Raw genomic sequence first — 6842 nt, 5'->3', positions numbered from 1 at the left:
ATACATTTTATTACAATTAAAGAAAAAAGTCTTCTTAGCATACACTACGTTTTAAATGCAGAACAAACAAAACAAACTCACAGCTCTGTGGTAGAAAAAACAGATATGAAACAAGGCTGTGGAAGAAAATACTGACCAAAACTACTCTACAAAATACAACGTACTACTACGAGACTACTGCGAGTGAATACAAGGCTGGGGCCAGTGTAAATACTGACCGGAGCTATTCCTAGTGGTTGGTAAACACTGCCGGTCTTACTGTCTAGGCGTGCTTATAAATCCAGGTTGGCGGAGTGCTACAGCAGTCATATGAGTTCCGATTGGTGGGACACTATCACATGTTGTCTGGCGAAGTAGTTCCGTGTTTATTTGGGCAGTCTGTTACTGTTTCCGTCCGCTGCCGATATTTCTCTCCGCGCTTCTGAAAGGGGGTTCTGCGGGCCATCTAACATTAAGGGGCCGCTACGACAGGCCTTTGTCCAGTTCGTGTTCAAGCTTCCTTCCTGCTCATCTGTATATTATTCTAGTGAGCGGTTTACAAGTAAGACTTATAATAGTGTTTGATAATTTTCACGTTAATCCGTACTTACCTTCTTTTGTAGTGATAATTGTTTCTGTAAACCTTATGGTACTTCACTCATTTCAGAGATTTTTGACAACAATTCGAATATCCTTCTACATTTACTTCCCACATTTCTAACATATTTTAGTAATTCCGAAAGTATTTCCTGGAGTGCTGCATACTTCTTTGAGCTCTTACGTACCAGCGCTTGTCAAATTCCGACCGCATTACTGCATCATCGAGTTCTTCCACACAAACGTCCTCCTCCTGTTCCATTACCCTTCACTCCGTCATAAAGGCCTTCCCTGTACTCAAGACATCCGTCTGCACTGTGTTCTTTACTTAATAGAGGTTTCTGTACCTGCTTCTGCATCTGCCTTGTAATTATCGGATAATGTCGCAACATTTTACTTCTCGGAAGTTACGTTTCATCTTCCTTTACGGCTTGTCAGTTTTACCAACAGTAGAGCTGTTTCATGATATTGTTGCATATACTTCATTCACTCATAAGCTCGAGCAGTTCCTGATCCATGGCTTCTTCACTATACCTAACACTTCATGATCTGGTAAACTACTTCCTTCTTCATTATATTCCAGTTTTCTTCTACTGAAGTACTCTCGATACTTCCACTTATAGTTTGCCTCTGACGATTTCCACTTTCCCTAGCGACAATATGACTTAAATTTTGCTATTGTGACGTTGATACACGTCTCGAAAATTCATATGCTCATAAGCTATCTTTAAATGGTAAGAAACAGATGTCACTGCGAAAATGCATTCCAGGTTCCTACAACCACCAAAACATTGATAGATGTGTAGGATTTGCGGTCTTCTGCAGGTAGTTAGACGGTTCCTACTTCCTAGTACATACGTTCAGTGGTTATAGCAGTGCCTGGTTGAGAATTTTTTTGAAAATACGTGTCCCTGAAGCATCTGTTTCCACGTTAAAAATATCACCATACATTTCCACATTTTTGATAATGAATGATGTTTCTTTTGGAGTCAACTAAAGCAGTGTTGGAAATGCTTGTCACACAGATTTCATCTGCACAGTCAGTTCTAATAAACGCTGTGAGACATACCTGTTACTCAGTGAATCTTTTCACGTACACCCAGCGGGGTAGTAGTCTAGTAACGCACTACACTCGCATGAAGGAGCATAGTAATTAGAGTCCTCATATGCCCAGTGAGATAGAGATTTTTTGTGATTTCGCCAAATATGTTAGAGTAAACGCCGGGGTCGTCCTGTAAAACTATAAAGTTAATACAAAAAGGCTGAGTGAATCAAATCCTGGAATCTTCTTTTTTAAGCTTTCGGTTTTCTGCGACCTGTGAGCCTGAGGATTCGAAGATGTTACCAAAATAAAGATTACTCAGAACTGGAATGCATTTACAAACGACCACTTTTGGGAAGGGAGTGTTTCTTTCAGTGTGGGAAAAGAGAGCGTTACACAACTACAACGTAAGTCACTAACAAATAATTAAACTGCTCGCAAGTCGCCGAAGTGGCGTCAAATCGAAAGACTTGCACCAGGCGAGCGGTCTACCCGACGGGAGGCCCTCGTCACACGCCATTATTATTATATTAAACTGCTTGATAGAAAATTCTGAGATAGCCAATGAAACGTAAGGAAACATCTAGGACGAAATTTATAGAATCCAGGGAGAGAGGGGACACAGATCGGGACTTTTCTTTCCAAGCGCTGAAGTGAGACAATTTGACGTACACTGGAAAGTCACTCAAGCCAAGGACCATGGGTGAAAGCAATGAGTCAGTTGGACTGACTGCTACTAACACCAGATTTCCAGTTCGGCCTAGACCACAGCCATAGATAGCTATGGCTGAGACCTGTATGCTCCAGAGTGTAATCACTGAGTGTCAACATACCAGCATCCACCACTTTGTAATGAAATATGCTTACGTACCCAAGAGTTTTTCAGTCAGCATTACATTTGTCTCGAAATAATAACCAACACTTAGGTTAGAGTCCGTTAGAATTTTCATTAGTACAATGGGCATATTATCCTGTTTCTAATTTTTAGTAGGTAATGAATAGATGTTAATAGTTTCAGAATATATTCAATAAACGATAACTACAATGTACTTTAGTGCGGTCCGAAATATAAAACATTACGTAGAAAACAGAAGTTATAACATATATTAATTGCATTCCTGCAGCTCGCAGATCTAGTCTTTTCATTTATTATTGACTGTAGCTGTTGGATAAACTGAATTAATACAAATTAGCTTGTGAAGCAATGTAGTATGATAAATCCATCAGCACTAAATTAATTTCCAGACAGGGCTCAACAAAAAGATTATGACACTGGGTAGTTGCTCAACGTGGGGTAATGACAAAAGTATCACCACTGCAATAGCCTATCAAACCGGAAAGCTATATACAAAACATCAGTATTAGCGCAAGAGAAAAGAAAAATGCTCCACATCGTTATCCCTATAACACGGGCATTTGCGGGCAAATCTTTGTATGTAGTTAACCTTCTCCGGCATACACGGTGTAGCAGGAATCGTGTCCGGAAGTTTCCTCTTTTCCTCTTATAACACTTATAATAAGCGTTACAGTGACTGAATGTTACAATTAATGTGACCTACTGATGCTACTGCAGATTGTTCTTGAGTCAACGAATTCTGCTTTAGTTTCCTAATTTGAGCGATAATGCTCTGAAAGTGATTTAAACGCATGTCAAGATGATTTCCTCGCCTTCTTCCTCTGCTTCGTTAACAAGATTAGGAATTACCTCTTGTGACCTCTTCGGCGTCGTGTTTTACTCAATTTCTCCTAGAATGGTCACTTCGCTATCTGAAACAGGCCACCGAGGCAGCGAAATTGTACCAGAGCAATTACCATATTCATACCGTAATGCGTCGTAATGACGCAGTAATTTGCATTTCGTTCGATGCAGTTGTAGCTGTTTTCTGAGCATCTACGAACCTTGCTAGCGATAAGACTCGTACTAATAGAGCACCGTGCAGCGAATGGGAGCTATCTCGCCGAAAACTGGAAACGTCAGACTGGGGTTGTGTGGAACCGCAAGCAATTTCTCTTGAAAGTTAAGATAAGAATGGCCGTTTGCTCTGTAGCCGAAGCCGCTAACACACGCCTGTGAGGTGTCGCTCGGTTCGGAGGTAACTGGGCTGACTCCTGGTTGTGCAAGAAATTCTCACCTCCTATTTGCGATCCAGGATCACCATAATGTGCCCCAACGTTGTATGTTACATTCCAAACATTTCCGCAGTGTCTCGTGAACTGAGGACGTGTGACACTGTCGGCAGTGGGAGACGTCAAGCTCGGGTACCCTCTTTGTGGCATTCGAGTCGAGTGTGCTGCGTGAGCCAGCAGCTTCCAGCCCCTCCTCCCTCAGTGTCGCTAACGTCACAAACATTGTAAGTAGGCTTTTAGGTTTTCTTATTGGTAACGCCACGTAGCGCTCTGTATGAAAACCACTGGCTGTGCTGTGTGCAGTCTGTGGCTAGTTTGCATTGTTGTCTGCCATTGTAGTGTTGGGCAGCTGGATGTGAACAGCGCGTAGCGTTGTACAGTTGGAGGTGAGCCGCCAGCAGTGGTGGATGTGGGGAGAGAGATGGCGGAGTTTTGAAATTTGTAAGACTGGCTGTCATGAACTGCTATATACATTATGACTTTTGAACACTATTGAGGTAAATACATTGTTTGTTCTCTGTCAAAATCTTTCATTTGCTAACTATGCCTATCAGTAGTTAGTGCCTTCAGTAGTTTGAATCTTTTATTTAGCTGGCAGTAGTGGCGCTCGCTGTATTGCAGTAGTTCGAGTAACCAAGATTTTTGTGAGGAAAGTGATTTGCAAAACGTATAGGTTAATGTTAGTCAGGGCCATTCTTTTGTAGGGATTTTTGAAACTCAGATTGCGTTGCGCTAAAAATATTGTGTGTCAGTTTAAGCACAGTCATGTATAATTTTTCAAAGGGGACGTTTCAACATGATGCTAAACGTTACCCGCACTCATCGGTCATGTACACTCTACATGTAGGCTTGCGCTATGATATTCACATTTCATGAAGGAAAGGTGCCAATTTGTACGAAGGAAAAAATTCCTTCCACTTAGTTGGTGCAACCTACATTTAGGGGTCTCGCTGCCAACAGTGCCATAGTTAACTTACTTGACAGTAATCGTCTATGTTATTTTTACATCTATACTAATAAAAAAAAGCCTATCCCAACTTCAAACCTGGTGGCTGCACACGTTATATCCACTGTCTTCTGTGGTCGGATATTGACTCTGGCAAATGGTGTCAAAATAGCAGATCCATTCCGCTGTTGTCGAAGTGTTGCAGTGCCCTATGGAAGAAAAATTGTCTAAATGTTTAATTGTCAAGGCTAATAACGAGTGCAATACAATTGCGACATAAGGTCGCATAACAGCTGTAATGACTAAACAAAACTTATGAATTCATTACACTGTTTGAAAGGGTACAGTACCGCCCGACATTTAAAATAGATTCAACATTCTTCGTTATTCTTGTCAGAACAACATATTTTTTGTAATAATAACTCAATTTCACTTAATACACCGAAGCCGGATACTAGTGTAGGAAAGAATGACAATTTATTTATTTAATTGATCACATGTGCACTCACACAAAATAAATCCCTACATCCAACTTGGTGAGATCTGTGAAATGAATGAATGTATGGTCGTCTGCTAACCGCAGATAGTGAATGTGCAATATATGATCATGTTTGAGACGGTCCTTTGGTCACCTTTGGTGGAACCAAAGAGATGAAATTTACCTGAGCTTTGAGTGCCTGAAATGTGGCTGACCAATACGGTAGCATGGTGCACCCCGAATTCGGCAGAGGTGCGAGATGACATGAAGGACGGCCATGTTTAGCACTCTTGCGCTGGATCTTGTGTTGGTAAGACCTGTCTTAGGTGTGCTCCGTAAAGACAAAAGAGTGGAGAGATGGTATGCATGTGAGATACTTAAGAGTAGTTTGGAATAATTATTTCTCTGTTTCAGGAACTTTTGTGGGGAGAATTAAATGACAGGCAGGTAATATTAAGGGCACCGTAGTAATCATCGGAAGTGACCAACGGTCACAATGAAACCACGTGTACCAATAAGTTGAAATACTTACGAGTGCTAGTACTAAGTTGAAATACTTCCGAGTGCTAAAGTTAAACTGAATTACTGGCGTGTGTACTATAAGTTGGAAATATTTAAGAAATGGCGTGTGCAGGACTTGAAATTAGAGACGAGTACTTCCACGTGGTGGGTACTGTGTGAGTCTCAATCTGTGTATGAGACAAAGGATAAAGAGAAGTACTCGTCCATGGTATCAGTTGAGGACTCGCATGTGAGACGAATATGTTCTTAATATTACTTTGTGTGTTATGTTTCCGTGTGACGCTGGATTCAAACTCTGATACTCTGAGAGAGAAGCAAGATGAGTCAGCCGTCTATCCAGCAACGCCACTTGGCTTGCATTGCACAGGAGACGTGCATATATCATCCAGAGTTCGTAGTAGGAAAGAAAAGTTACGAAGTGGGGCAGTGTCGTGTGAAACTGGGATGAATACTAATTGAAGTGCGAAAGCTGAAAGTGAAGTGATTCTAACGTTGTAACTATTTTTTGTGATGTATGTTGCCAGTGTGATGTATTGCATGTAATTTAAGTATGTGTGGTTTGCATGGGAGAGTAGCAAGGTAGGTTCAGAGGCAGTGGGTGATGCATGTTGTTTTTTGTACCGCTCTGTCTGGAGTAAATTTTCGTGATGTTGGGTGTGAGAGTCGAAGTGTGAGATATAGCAAAAGATCCACCATCCTATCCAGAAAGTGCACTGTAGCGTCAGACAATTACGAGACCATAAGATAGAGAATCACCAATGTAAAGCCATGCCCACTGGGCGGAGTTTCTCATGTGTAAAATGGTTCAAATGGCTCTGAGCACTATGGGACTTAACATCTGAGGTCATCAGTCCCCTAGAACTTAGAACTACTTAAACCTAACTAACTTAAGGACATCACACACATCCATACCGGAGGCAGGATTCGAACCTGCGACTGTAGCGGTCGCGCGGTTCAGACTGAAGCGCCTAGAACCGCTCGGCCAACCCGGCCGGCATGTGTAATTGTTGTATAAAATGTAATGGTGTGTTTAGGTTATCGTTGAATCATAATAGAATTTATCGGAATAAAAAATATAGTGAAAAGAAAAAGATTGGTGGCCTTGTTCTTTGAATAGTGTGTAGTCATGATATCCAGAATTTATAATGTGT

Source organism: Schistocerca cancellata, chromosome 7 (assembly GCF_023864275.1).
Source record: "Schistocerca cancellata isolate TAMUIC-IGC-003103 chromosome 7, iqSchCanc2.1, whole genome shotgun sequence".
In the NCBI taxonomy this organism is placed as follows: domain Eukaryota; kingdom Metazoa; phylum Arthropoda; class Insecta; order Orthoptera; family Acrididae; genus Schistocerca; species Schistocerca cancellata.
Note: the sequence above shows the minus strand (reverse complement) of the source record.